Source organism: Cavia porcellus, unplaced genomic scaffold, assembly GCF_034190915.1.
Source record: "Cavia porcellus strain 051 isolate PalLab524CR breed Dunkin Hartley unplaced genomic scaffold, mCavPor4.1 scaffold_29, whole genome shotgun sequence".
Taxonomy (NCBI): Eukaryota; Metazoa; Chordata; class Mammalia; order Rodentia; family Caviidae; genus Cavia; species Cavia porcellus.
Genome location: NW_026947512.1, coordinates 11,581,700 through 11,595,269, shown reverse-complemented (window position 1 = coordinate 11,595,269; position 13,570 = coordinate 11,581,700). Strand labels below are relative to the sequence as shown.

The following is a 13,570-nucleotide window of genomic DNA, read 5'->3' as shown; positions in this document are numbered from 1 at the left end:
TCCAACTTACCTCCTTCTATTTTTCCTTTCAAGACTGGCCCCAAACGGCCTGGCCTCCCTGTTGTTCTTTTTGTTCATCAAGGAATCTGTCATTTCAGGCCATTTATACTAACCCACCTCAATTAGGATTTCTGCTCCAACACTCTTCCCAAGAGGCCCTCTCAGACTGCTCCATCTAAAATAACACTTGCTATTCCTTTTCCTTGTTTCATTTTTCTTCATTGTGTTGATCACCACTTAATATTATAGCATGTATTTATTTGCTTATTATTGGTATTTTCACAACTATCTATAAGACCTAGCATTTTTTCTTTCATTTTTAATGTTGCATCTTCAATATCTACAAGAATACCTCCTTTTCCTAAGAAATATTCAATAACTATTTGTTCAGTGGATAAATGGAAATAGGTACTATTAAGTAACAATAACTAAATTAAAACTCTATAGTAAGCTTTGACTAAGAGAATATCCCAGCCCCTGAGCATTTGGTTTTTAAAGAGGTATTTTGTTTTATAGAAGGTGGTCAAATATTTATTCTGTAAGATGTTTTTCACTCTGAGAAGAATTCAAGGTTTTTTAGAGAAGGATTTCTTAGGTTTGAAGGAATTCTTAGTGGAGTAGGAAAGAAGATGTAGGACTGGGAGTTTTCTTAAATTGCCCCGGTCTCAAAATTATAATCCTCCGGTCTCAGCATTTTGACAAGCCGGGATTACAGATGTGTATTACCATCCTTGGCTAAGGTACTAATTTTAAAACACAAGTTATTGGGAAATTATGTCTTCTCTTGGTAAAACATGTCTCTGAGAAGCTGGACTCAGAATCCTAAAGCTATAGGAAACGTAAGAGAAGTTTGCATAGGAAATTCTGGCCTAAGCACTCCAGTGCAACAGGTGTGATATTCAGAATGAAAAGTTTGACCAACAGACAGAAATTTAAAAACAAGTTTCCACTGGTAGGTGGTTCTTAAGAACCACAAAGGTCAGACAGTGGAAACCGAAAGTACATTTGTGACAAGGTGCTCTTTAGAGAAAGCTTGTTGTGCATCCTCTGCCGCTCTCAGTAGAGTGAAAAGCAGGTGTTTTCCCCTTTACCAACTGAATGGGATTTCTGACAGAATGAGGTCTGATTTCCCCTGGGAGAATTTAGAGGGCCACAAAGAGACACCTGGGAGTGTATTTGGTGTTGTAGAGGCGATACCCAGTTGCATTAGGATCAGCCAGCTCCTTCAGAGTTTGTCAGGCAGCAGTTGCCTAATGGAGTACTTCCCATGGACCACACGTGGGCCACACAGGGAAGAAAGAGCCATTCTGCAGTCTCATTCATTCCTGTCCAAGAAAACCACCTGAGATGTGACTGGATTGCAAAGAAAAATATGGTGTGGATTTCCACAAGACAACTAAAGGGGAGCCAGGCTTGGTGACACATGCCTACAATGCCAACACCCTGAGAGGCTGATGCAGAGGACTGCAAGTTTGAACTCAGTCTGCAAAGCAAAGCAAAGCAACACAAAGGCCATGCTTCAGTTCCCGATAGGGAAGAACAAACAGACACACATTCTACACTAAAGCAAACCAAAACAATTAAGGGTGGCCTGGCCTGGCGGTACATGTCTGTAATCCCAGCTACTCAGTACTTACTACCAGCTACTGAGGCAAAAGAATTACAAGTTCTAGGGCCAGCCACAGCAACTTAGCAAGTCCCCATCTAGAAATAAAAAAATAAAATTGACTGGGGATATAGCTCAGTGGTAGAAAACTTGTCTGGAATGTGCAATGCCCAGGTTCACTTCAGTTATGGAAAATAACATAACAACAACACAGGGTAATGAGAAAGTGGCACCAAACAAAAGGAATAAAATATATGAATTCTATCACAGCTACTGGATGAGTTTTGGCTTAAGTAGCCATACATGTGGGTGTCTGAAGCAATCACATGAGCGCCCACAAGAAAAAGAATAAGCTTGAAACAACTGTCAATCCCAGAGAGCTTGAAGTCATATCCCTCGCCCTGTAGTCAGTTAAGACCTTTCTCTTCTCCGTTCCTTCTCTGCTCTCCAACCCAGAGAGAACCTAACAGCAGCCACTGAGTGGGGATGAATTTGAGCCTAGAGACAGAGATGACCATTTTACTTTTCTCTAAAGCTTTCCTTTCTAAATACCAAATGCAAGCTGAATTGTGATTTTTAAAATGTGAGGCTATTTTCTACAAGTAAGCAGAAAAATCATGAGACTTGATGAAGTTTCACCTCTGTGGCAAGGGAAAAATTCACTCCACTTAGTTGATTATAAGAGAAAAGTGACGTTTTGACTATCTCTTATAAGTTACACTTGCTTAATGTAGTGCATACACAGATTTTCCACTGTGCAGTGAGTCAAAACGTTTGCAATTACAAATCTTAGGTGGGAAAAGCATCTATTGCAAGTCCAAATTTATAAAATAAAAACATTTACAATTCCTATATTAGTTTCATTTACCATGCAGTACAGTAGAATCCCGTAATAAACATAGATTACTGAAACTTTATGCAAGAAATGTTAAATCCTAGTACTTGGGAGGCTGAGGCAAGAGCTCGAGACCAGCCTGTGCTACAAAGTGAATTCAAGGCCATCCTGAACTGTATAATGAGACCCTGTCTCTCAAAAAAAAAAAGAAGTTGAAAAGTTCAGTCTTCCTAAGGCAGGGGAGAAAGTACACTGTATGCTTAGTACAATTTTTTTAAATTTTTATTTAAAAATTTTTTAATTTTAAAGATAGTAAAATCCAACAAAACAAAAAACAGAATAAAGCCAATGTTTAGTACAAAATTATCAGACCAATAGAGATTTAAAAAGGCTTTTAGTCATAGCTAATTAAGATAAAATAAGTATTAGAATTATTGTCCCAATATTGTGTAATGCTTATTCTTCTAGATAAGACAGGTTCAAATAAGGAATTTCAATTTTAAAGGAATTATATTATGAAGCTAAGTTTCTATTTTAAAATCATATAAATCATTTATAAAAGAATATGATCATAATGTTTTTTTTTTTTTTTTTTGTCTTTTTTGTTTTTATCGGTACCAGGGATCAAACTCACGACTGCCTGCTTGCAAGGCAGGTGCTTATGCCACTGAGCTAAATCCCCAGCCCCCTGATCATAATGTTTAAAGGCAAGAGTACGGGTTACAAGTAGTTTCAGCTGCAGTTAGTAAAATCCCAAACAATAAATAATTATGGGTTAAATATGTAAGGGTTTCATTTTCCATATAATAAGTTTGGAAGTTAACACTTTTGCTGGGATAGAGGTACCATAAAGTCATTGGAGACCTAAACTACTTTTAACTTACCACTCCATCATTTCTAAGGTGGCCACTATCCTCTGGGTAATTCAAAATGATTGTCATAGTCAACTATTACATTTCTGTTCTGTGTACTAGAAAGAAACAAAAGAGAAGAAAAAAAGCCCTTTCTTTAAAGGCTTCCCAGTTGCAGTAATTCTGATTTGCTAGAATACATAGCTCCAAGGCAGGCCAGGAATTAGTCTTTTACCTGAGAACCTTTTTAATCTTGAATAAATTTGGGGTCTGTTACTAAAGTGGAAGGAAAAAATGGATACTGAGGCAAGCAGTTAGGAGTCTGTGACACCGAGACTTAAATATAGTTCTTAAAATGGTTAGCTTTAACACTGATCACTGCAAAGTTAGAATTATTTGATCCTAATTGTCTTTTAGATTTTTCTTTAAACATTTGCTTTCCCTAGGAAGAGAACATTTCTGTCATTTGCAACCAAAGGAAGCTTAATTCATAGTCAAGTATCAGGATACTTAGTAATGTATTTATTTAAGTTCTCTGTTTCACTGAGAAGGGAAGCATCTAAGGAAGGTCCAATACAAATTTGTGAAGACCCTCAATCATTCACAAAACAAATGTGAGCACCTAAGTAGTAGTTTAAAAAAAAGCACATGCCTTTTGTCTTCAGTGAATCTATTGTCTAGTGCAGAAAGACAATCATGAAAAAAAATTTGAAATGCAAGAAATTGTGTAGGTGCTGTACAAAAAGTTTGTACTGTGTAGAGACTATCAATTCTATAAAGAAAAATGGAAGGACATGCATTCATAAAAAGGCATAAAATGATAAAAATGATTATTTTTGATATATTTAGAATATACCAAAAGGTATAGTGACAACCCAGTGAATATCCACTTATTCACCCTCTACCTTACATTTTGTTTTTTTTAAATTTAAATTCTTTTATTTTAAAAAGATAAAACAGAATAAAAGCAATAAAAAAAACCCAGTGTAAAAGATACAGGGCTTCATGACATGAAATCAACAATAGTTACCATAATGCCTTTTGATGTCTTCAAAATAGCTGCAGATACCTTTGGACCCAGTAAAAATCAAGCAGAATAGAATGGAATAGAAACAGGAAAAACAAGACAATGAATGCAGTGAAGGACTTCAAAACAAGCCTAGAGTAAATCTAAAATTGCTACCATAATATATCTTGCTAGCCTCAAAATAGCTGCTCCTGCCATCAGATTTGACATAATCATACAAATCAAAAGAGAATAAAACCCAACCCAACAAAATAATGGAAACGATATAGGACTTCAAAACAAGACCATAGGAAATCAACAGTGGCTGCACCCCTCAGAAGGGGAGGGGGATGCCACGCTGTGTACCACTATCCTCTGAATCTATGATCAGATCCCTGGCCCTATACCTGCAATGTTAGTGAAACATCAAAGTACCACAGGCATCCAATTGCATTTCACCTCCATAGCTATCATCACAGCCTGTGTTTCTCCTGATAAGCCAGTGGCTTACGTTGAGGGGAGGTTGGGCAGTTAGTACTTCTTGTTTGTCAGCCTGTGTGCTGGAAGGGGTTAAGGGTCTGTCTGTTCCAGTCCAGTGGTGGCCCCTGTAAGGCACTGGTTCCCAGACTGGGCTTGCCGCTGGTGTGGCTTTTTTCTCTCTACCTCCAGTCCACGAATGGCACTGACTCCTCTACCTTACATTTTGAATAATTACAGAATACAATTCTGATCAGAAGTAACTTTAAAATCTGGATTTTGGTATGAAGTTTGAAGTTATTAGTGATGGTATATGCAGCTATAAATGTCATAAACTAACAATTCTTCAAAGTGGTTGTTACTGTCAATAAATCAAAGAATTAAATGGCTTGGGGTATAGGTCAGTGTGATAGGTTTGGGTTCAATCCCCAGTAACAAAAAAAAAAAAAAAAAAAAAAAAAAGGAAAAGAAAAACAGTAAAAATCATCCTGAAATTGTAGAAGTGTTAGACAAAGTATTATGTATCTTTTAATACATCCTAAAAGCGATCATTTTATCACTTAGTACTTTTCATTTACTTTTAAATTAGATTGTCATAGAACTTAGAAATCTTTTTTCAAATTTGCAGCTTATTTTTTACATGGCAAGGAGCAAAGGGACTAAAAACAGGTTTTGTAAGCAGGTCAGGGAATTGTAGAGATGATGTGGATTTCCCTTGACTCAGAAGAGGAAAGTGGTAATTTTCCTCTCTGTCCCATGAAAACATTTGTAATTTTTGAAGTTGCTTTTCTGCAAAACACATGTATTTAAGGAATGTTTCTTATATGTCCAAAACCTAGAATTTCTTGGGCCTGTGGCAAGAAATTTCAAGGGAATTTGGGGTTTACTGCCAACGCTGTGTTTGGACAGAGTGATACAGGGAAACCATTAGGGAGGAAGAAGCCTGCTAAAAATGGCTGGTGCCACATCCACAAAGAGGCAAGCCCTCAGTGCGGAGTTCCTTTATGTTGTTATGAAAGATAACGTTCCTTTTTCAACAGTTTCTTCACACCATTAAAAGATTCATTCAGATCAACAAGGGCAAAGGAGGCTAACAAGGGAAGTCTCCCTATCTTTTAAAAAAACATTAAAATGTTGGATAATTTTAAAAATTGAGAAATAAAATTGTCTATCTTGAAAGCAAAGAAAGGGAAATTCTTAGATTCTAGACAGAGGAAAATGGCTAAGCTGCAGCTGGCTTGGCCTAAATGGCAAAGGAGCTGAAGGTAAGTATTTGTTAAGCCCAGTGGCTCATGTAAATACTGGAATGGGAGACATGAGGAGAGACTTAAAGACTAAAAAGCAACAGATTACTGACATGTGCAATGTCATGGGTGAATTTCAAAATGGTGATAATAAGCACGATAATTACGTTGAGTGGGGAAAGCAACACAAAAAAGAATACATGCAGTATGATTTCATCTACTATAGAAAATATAAACTAATCTATAGCAATAGCAGATCCAGTTATTGCCAGAGTTTATGGGAGGTGAGGCAAAACAGAAAAAGGGGCACAAGGAAACTTTTTGGGATGATGAATATGTTCATTATCTTGATTGTGGTGACAGTTCCACAGGTTTGCACGTAATCAAAACCTGTCACATGTTACACTTCACATACACTTCAAAATTTTTACATGAGTTATGCATTTTGATTTTTCACTGTCTGGTTCTAAGTCTTTAAAATTCTGATTTGCCTTTTATATTTCTTGCCAACATTGTCAATAATTTTTTCTATTTTTTTGGTACTGGGGATTGAACTCACGACCTCACACTTGCCAGGCAGGCACTTAGGCCACTGAGCAAAAGATAATGGTGTAGTGAGGCATTGGTTCTGAGACATCAGATAACCTGTTCAGGGAAGGATTTTTTTGGGGGGTGTGTGTGGTCAAATTCCTTTTAAGACTTTTTAATATTCATTCTAAAATCTTACTTAAAAGGTTGTTACCTATTTATCTCATTGGAAATACACCCTAGTAAGAGTTGAATAATACAACTGTAGTTCTTTCTTCTCTAACATACATAGAAAGACTTAGCTTTGTCTGCAAGTAACAAAAGGTTAAACTCCTAGACATCTGAGAACCTTTATTGGCTCAGAGAAGTCACTAACTCCAGAGGAAGGCTTCCATCATGAGTCAGCTTCACCTCAGCCTGCCTTTTCTAATGGTAGCAAAATGGCTACAGTCACTATAGGACTCACATTCATCCATCATTCCAGCCAGAGTAAGAAAGAGCACTTTTTACTTTACAGTGAACATAAGATCTCATTTTCTATGGCCCAATTTAGACCCATTTCAATGCCTATCCATGAGGTAGGAGATGCATCTCATCCACTGAAGTCCTTGGCTACCTACAGTTACCAAGGAGTAGAAGTACATACTGGAATAACCAACCAAGAATATCCATTACAAAAGTAATATGATAAAGCTGAGGATTTTGCTCAGCAGCATTAGCACCTGCCTGGCAAGCGCGAGGTTGCAAGTTCAACCCCCAGTACACACACAAAAAAATAATATGATATTCTACGTCATTAAATACCTTAAGTTAAACTCTTTAAATTTATAGTTCTTATGGTGGTATTTCTTTATAGGTTTTTGATATCATGACCTTACAAATTGGGAGTTACAGAGGCATTAGGATTGCTAGCCTGGGCTCCATAGTGAGTTCAAGGCCAGCCTGCACTACATAGCAAGATCCCGTCTCAGAAACAAACAAACAAACAAAAAAGCAAGGGAGTCAAAGAAGACCTGATTGAGGAAACCAAAACAGTGTAAGCAATGATTGGGGATGTCAGGATAAATCACAATGCATGTCCTGTAGCTAATTGTTATCATGGAGAAAGTAAGCCATAAATACTAAATCTGTTTTTTATTTTTATTTTTAGGACACAGGCTTTCACTATGTAGTTCAGGCTGGACCTGAACTCACTATAGAGCCCATTCTGGCCTTGAATTTGTAGTAATCCTCCTGCCTCAGCCTCCGGAGTGCTGGGATTATGAGAATGCACCACCACACCCACCTCAAATCTTTTTAAACAGAAATTCAAAATGCATATGAAATTGACTGATTTTTAGCTTTTGTCTTTTTTTAAAAGTGTGCAGATCAAACAAAACATATTTGTATTTTAGATCTAGACTTAGACTACCATATTCTGTCATGATATAAATCATGCTAAAATATTTTATAACATATTCCCTCAGAGTGAAACCTTTAGTCCTTTCATGGGCCTGGGCTGCTAGAATATGCTTAGGAAGCCTCCGTGAAGAGAAAAATGATAGCACACATTATATGAAGAATGCTTTTTTTATTAATTCTTTGGCATGAGTTTAGAATGGTTTTCCCTGTGATGAGGATGAGTTGTTCCAAGACACCTTCACTGTATCCAGTGTCACGACCTTTGCATTGAGCTATATTCACAGCCCTTTTTACTATTTGTTTTAAATTTTATTTTATTTTTTTGTTTTTGTTATCAGGAATTGAACTCATAACCTCATGCTTACTAGGCAGGTATTTGTACCAGTGAACTATATCCCCAGCCCCTGTTTTTCATTTTGAGATAGAATTTCATCACATTGCTAAATGGCCTAGGTTGGGCTTGAACTTGCAATCCTCCTGCCTCGGCCTCCAAAGTACTGAAACATGGGTATGGGCCATCATATCCTGCCACTTTCACTGTATCTTATTTCGGTTCCCTCAAAGAACAGAACTACTGGTAATTAGAGATGTGATATGTGGCTGTGAGACAGAGTTTTTGTTTCTTGTTAGCAAGCTGGTACATGGATTGATTCTACCGTAAGTGATTTAGCTGTTGCCCTTCATTTAGATAGAAGAACCAACTAATAATAGTCAGTGGAAATCTCTATTGTTTTCAAAGGCCTATGGAGCTGAATTTGGGGAACATCAAATTGTGTTTGGACTTTTATTAATTAAAAAATTCTCTTTTTGGGTTAGTTTCTTACTGAATGCTGATAATTATCACAGCACTGTCCTTTTATCAAAAAGCTTTGCTCTAGTTAGAAGATATCAGAAGACAGAAGTAATGACTTTTTCATCTGTTGACTTTCCTATGGTGCCCAGAATAACAATAGTACTTACTAAAATCTTGGGACCTACATGTTGCATATTTTTTAGTAGATCTTGTATGTCTCAGGAGGTCAGAGATCATTTGTGCTATTCTAATCCTAACTTCATTAGATATCATCAAAACTTACAGCATTCACTGAGTCAGGCCCAGGGCTTGAGAGTCTCTCAGGATATAAAGTTCAATAAAGGACATTCCAGGCAGGAACCTAGCAAATAGGGAAAACACAAAGTTCATACTTGCACATCCTTGATACATGCCAGCATCTACAGATACTAAGACTAGAGAAGGATGTGTGTGTCTGCACGCGTGCACACGCAAAAATTTGAGGCAGAGAGCTCTTTGGAAAAATGTCACATTTCTCAGAGTAGCTTTTGAATCCGGGTGGGGAAATGAAACCAGGGTATTGAAGTGGGATAGAAGGGAAAATTTAAACTAAAAAGTCACTCCAAGGCTCAAATAACTAGACACACTTAACTCTTGCTGCACCGAATTTATTTTTACAATCATATTTCTAGAATACTTCCTGTGAGTCAGGCACAATCTGCTGTGGGAAGTATGAAAATGAATGAAGCTCGTTCTCAGGGAGGGTATCATATTGCATAGATCAGCCTAAAACTGAATATATAGTGCCACAGACCTACAGACACAGTGCTAAGGAGATTGGAGAAATGTAAGGGTCATTTCTGGCTGCATGTAAGGGTGGGGAGCTACTTGATCCTTGTGATCCAGTAGGGAAAAGCGCTGATTTCTTTTTACCTCTACCTAGTTAATGCTCCAGCGTGTATTATCTCAAAGGACACACACGTGCAAATGAGAGTACCCTGTCTTCATATAAATGCACAGCAGTGCTCAGCACTTTCTTGTTCATTCCTAGCAGGTTATTTTCTTCTTCAGTTTCTTGGAATTGAATTCGGAGAAGCTATCAACAAGGCAGCGCTTCATAAACAGACACCTTGAGAGGACAGAGAAGAGTAACCAGTGAAGAAGTTAGCCCACTTTGAGGTGACATCGCTCAAGGTGGTAGGAAATTAAGGACGAGAATTTGCAAACCAGAATTATGGGGTAAGAAAATGCTCTGCTCAAATGGGATTATCTATGAACTCAGCTCGCAGGGCTTCCGTCCACCTTGCTCAGGGTTGGTTGACAGGCGCGGGTGCCCTTCCGAGGGCGCTCTTGTCCCTTTGCGCGTCCCTGCTGGTCATACTCCGGTTCCCTCAGATTTAAGCTCCGCGGTCCCCGGGAAACGCTCTGCCCGGAGAGGATGTGCGCGCGCGTTTGCGCGGCCTCCGGCCTCCGCCGAGGCAGAGAAGGCTCCTCCGCCCTCAGGGGCGCGCACGCCGCGCTGAGGGGCCCGGACGCGCGCGCTCCCGACCCACCGCCTCCCGCTCCTCAGCCCGCCCCCTCCCTAGCTTCTTCCTGCCGGGCGGTCCCCTCCCGGCTCCCTCCGCCCTCTCAGGGCTCCGTCGGCGGCGGAGTGAACGGGACCGGCCCGGCTGCAGAGCGCAGGCGGCAGTGGGACGCGGGCGCCCGGCAGAGTTGTTGTTCCGGCAGCGCCCGCGGAGACGTGAGGAAGTGAGGTGAGGGCGGCCTCCTAGGGGCCCGTGGGTGGCCCGGCAGCCGGGAGCCGCGGTCAGGCCGGGCAGGGCTGGCCCGGGGGCACTGGCGTCCGAGGGGAGCCGGGAGAGGTCGAGGTGGGGGCTGGCCGGGACTGGGATGCGGAGGACGTGGGAGGACGGCGTCGGGCGGGCGCGGGACTGCCGGCCGCCTCCGCGTCTCGGTGGTGCCCCCGGGCGCCTGCTCCTCGCCGCCGGGGCGGGCGCGGGCGGGAGGAGCCGGCGCCCCTCACCTGGGGGCGGGAGGTGGCTTCGGCGCGGCGTCTCCCGCGCTGCCCTCCTGACATCGCCGCCGCCTCCGCCACCGGCTGCTGCGCCTTGGCTGCTGCTGGGCTCGCAGTCCCATCAACCCCGCGTCCGGGGGGCGTGTGGTTAGGGTGTTTTCTTACCCGCGCGCAAGCTTCTATTCGCAGCTGTGTCTTTCACTTGTTCTTCCCTTTCCTGCGGTGAGCGCTGCCCGACTCCTGCTCTTGTAGATGCTTGTGGTTTTGTAGCCCATCTTCGTCCCGGGCAGTTTCTACCTGTAAAGAATGACTGCGCTTCAAAGTTGACCGCCTGAACCATAGCAAATACCCCGTCCCCCTCCTAGATTATGGTTGCTCAGTGTCCTGATAAGTGAGTCAAAGTTTCTGAGACCGGGCTGGTACTTTGCACTGGTCGCCAGCGGTGCTGGGCTGGGCAGTGCGTCAGCATGTGGAAAAGAGCCACTGGCCAGCGGGAGGTGGCCGGGGGGAAGGCAGGCTTCAGTTCTGATCCCAAGGCAGTGAGGCCAGGTGCTTGTGTGTATTCCTTGGACCTCTCAGAATTATCTTAGAGAATGCACTAATTTTTAATTTAGTTGGGCACTTGCAGAATTGATAGTTTAATGGAAATGAGCTGAAATATACCAACCTCATTACCCTGAAAGTGAGGAGAACTGCTTGGTTGACAGATTTTAGTGCTATTTGGAAACAGATTTCAAGGTTCACATTTGGCACTGGAAAGTTTATGGATTTTTACTGCATTTAAAAAGTAGTAAAACAAACTTGCGTGTACAATTTAGAAAACAATATCATGAAAACCCGACTTTTGCATAGTTGTATTTACATTTGTTGTCTGCTGTACTTTTGTAGACTGCTGTGCTTATACTTGTGTAGTTACGATGTCAGAAGATGTGGACGTGAAGTTTGTGGTCAAATTGGAAGTGAATTTTGCTTGTGGAAAATACTGTTCTACAAGCTGCTAGCACTGGAAAATTGGCCTGTGATTTATTATATCCATAGAGCTCTCGTATGAAACTGACAAGATTTACAAAGGAGAAAAACTAGATGAATTTGGTATTTACATCATCATCAAGTTGTATTAAATGGTCACTTAGGAAGTTAGGTAAGACTGAGTTAGTTTGGTATCTATAGTCAGTTGAAGATGTGTTCTGATATTTGTTAAGTCATCTGAGAAGAAATAGATGAGTGCAGGGCTTATTTGTGAACATATTACATAACTTACATTGTATTCTAGAAAGCCAGGAACAAGATAGTAGATCCCAATACTATTAGGGCAAATAGTAACATATAAACCAACCTAGAAAAGTGTGACTGTAAATGTATGAATGTATTTTTTTTTGTCTGCATTATTTTTTTGCCTTTTTTTTTTTTTTTTTTTTTTTTTTGTACGGGGAAGCAAACTCATGACCTCACACTGCCAGGCAGGCACTTACGCCGCTGAGCTAAATCCCCAGCCCTGGTCTGTGTTATTTTATAGAAATTTTGTATGGTATAGTTGTGATGTTCTGAGAATTTTTGTTTTGTTGATAATTAGTTCGTGATCCAGATGGTTTTCTTTCACTCTAGAAGTTATTTTTTTTCTTCGAGTGACAGAATTTTATGTGAGGGGCTGGGGATATAGCTCAGTAACATAAGCACCTGCCTGGCAAGCTCAAGGTCGTGAGTTTGAGTTCTAGTACTAAAAAAAAAAAAAGTGTTCATGTTTATCAATTCTCCAGTTCTGAGTATGTCACTAGTAAAAACTTGTAGTTTTTTCTTTGCCTTAACCCACACTTGAAATTGCTTAATTACTGTATATTTATTGGAACTCTCAGATGGTATGGCCTAAGAGCTGAAAGTTTACTAGGGAAGGGTTTATAGTTGGATGGTAAAGTGCTTGCCATGCATGTATGAGACTCTGGATTTAATGCCCAGTACCCCAGTATACAAATCGGAAAACTTCAATGTAAAAAAGCTGAAAGTCTTTTTATTATTGTCTTGGAGTAGTCAGAAGAATGAATTATGTTTCACCAAGTAAAAGTATTATGCATGGGAGATAGTCAGGTTTGAAGATACTGAGAATAGTAGCTAAGTAGCAAACATTTCTTACACAGTTTTGGGGGTGTCAGATTTAGCCTGCATTCCATTTTACCATTGTCTTCAAATGGTAGGGTCTGATCACTACTGAATGAAGGGTGTTTGGGAATTGAAGTCAGTACTGTATGTGGCCTTTAGAATTCTGAGACATACACACATTTTTTTCCTTATGTCTCACAAGTTTTAATAAAAAGGCTGCGTTTTACTTACTTTTCTCTTGCAAAATACCTGACATCCAAAATTGAAAGGAAAAAGGTTTATTTGGTTCACAGTTTGTTGGGTTTTGGTCCATAATCTGCTGGCTCCAAGGCAGGGTGGAGTGGCAGATAGTCATCACTGAGGAGAAACAGTTTTAGGCAGACAGCAGGTAACAAAGCAACAAGAGACGCAGCTTTTTCTATCCTTTATATCCTGTTTGGGCTACTTAGGGTGGCTAACACTCATACCTGTAATCCTAGAGCCCTTGATCCCTTCATTGTGCCATGAATCAGTTCTAGCATCACACACTCTACAGCCTGCTACCTCTGAAAAAGCCCCACTTATGACCAAATCAGGATTTTGGGGGACATTGAAACACAATTGATAATATGCTACATGTTTGTAACTCTTGCCTTACAAAAATGGGTCAGCCCGGTGGCCTAGGAGTGACCATCAGCTCAAGGCTCTTTTACCTTCTGTTGAAGCTGTGGGACTTCTTATGGAAATAGTCTTATGAATATTT

At 40.4% G+C, this 13,570-nt stretch overlaps 1 protein-coding gene across 5 annotated transcripts in view; it reads left to right on the top strand.

The window, feature by feature from the left end:
- Rabgap1l (RAB GTPase activating protein 1 like) overlaps positions 1-13,570 on the top strand; it is a 718,519-nt gene that overhangs the window by 48,006 nt on the left and 656,943 nt on the right. For 4 of the 5 annotated variants that reach the window (XM_063240010.1, XM_063240011.1, XM_063240008.1 and 1 more), the window contains exon 1: positions 10,329-10,474. The gene's annotated coding sequence lies outside the window, so the exon portion shown is untranslated. Of the gene's footprint in view, positions 1-9,774; positions 9,960-10,328; positions 10,475-13,570 lie in introns of those variants that run through there. The other variant, XM_063240009.1, reaches the window with a different exon arrangement.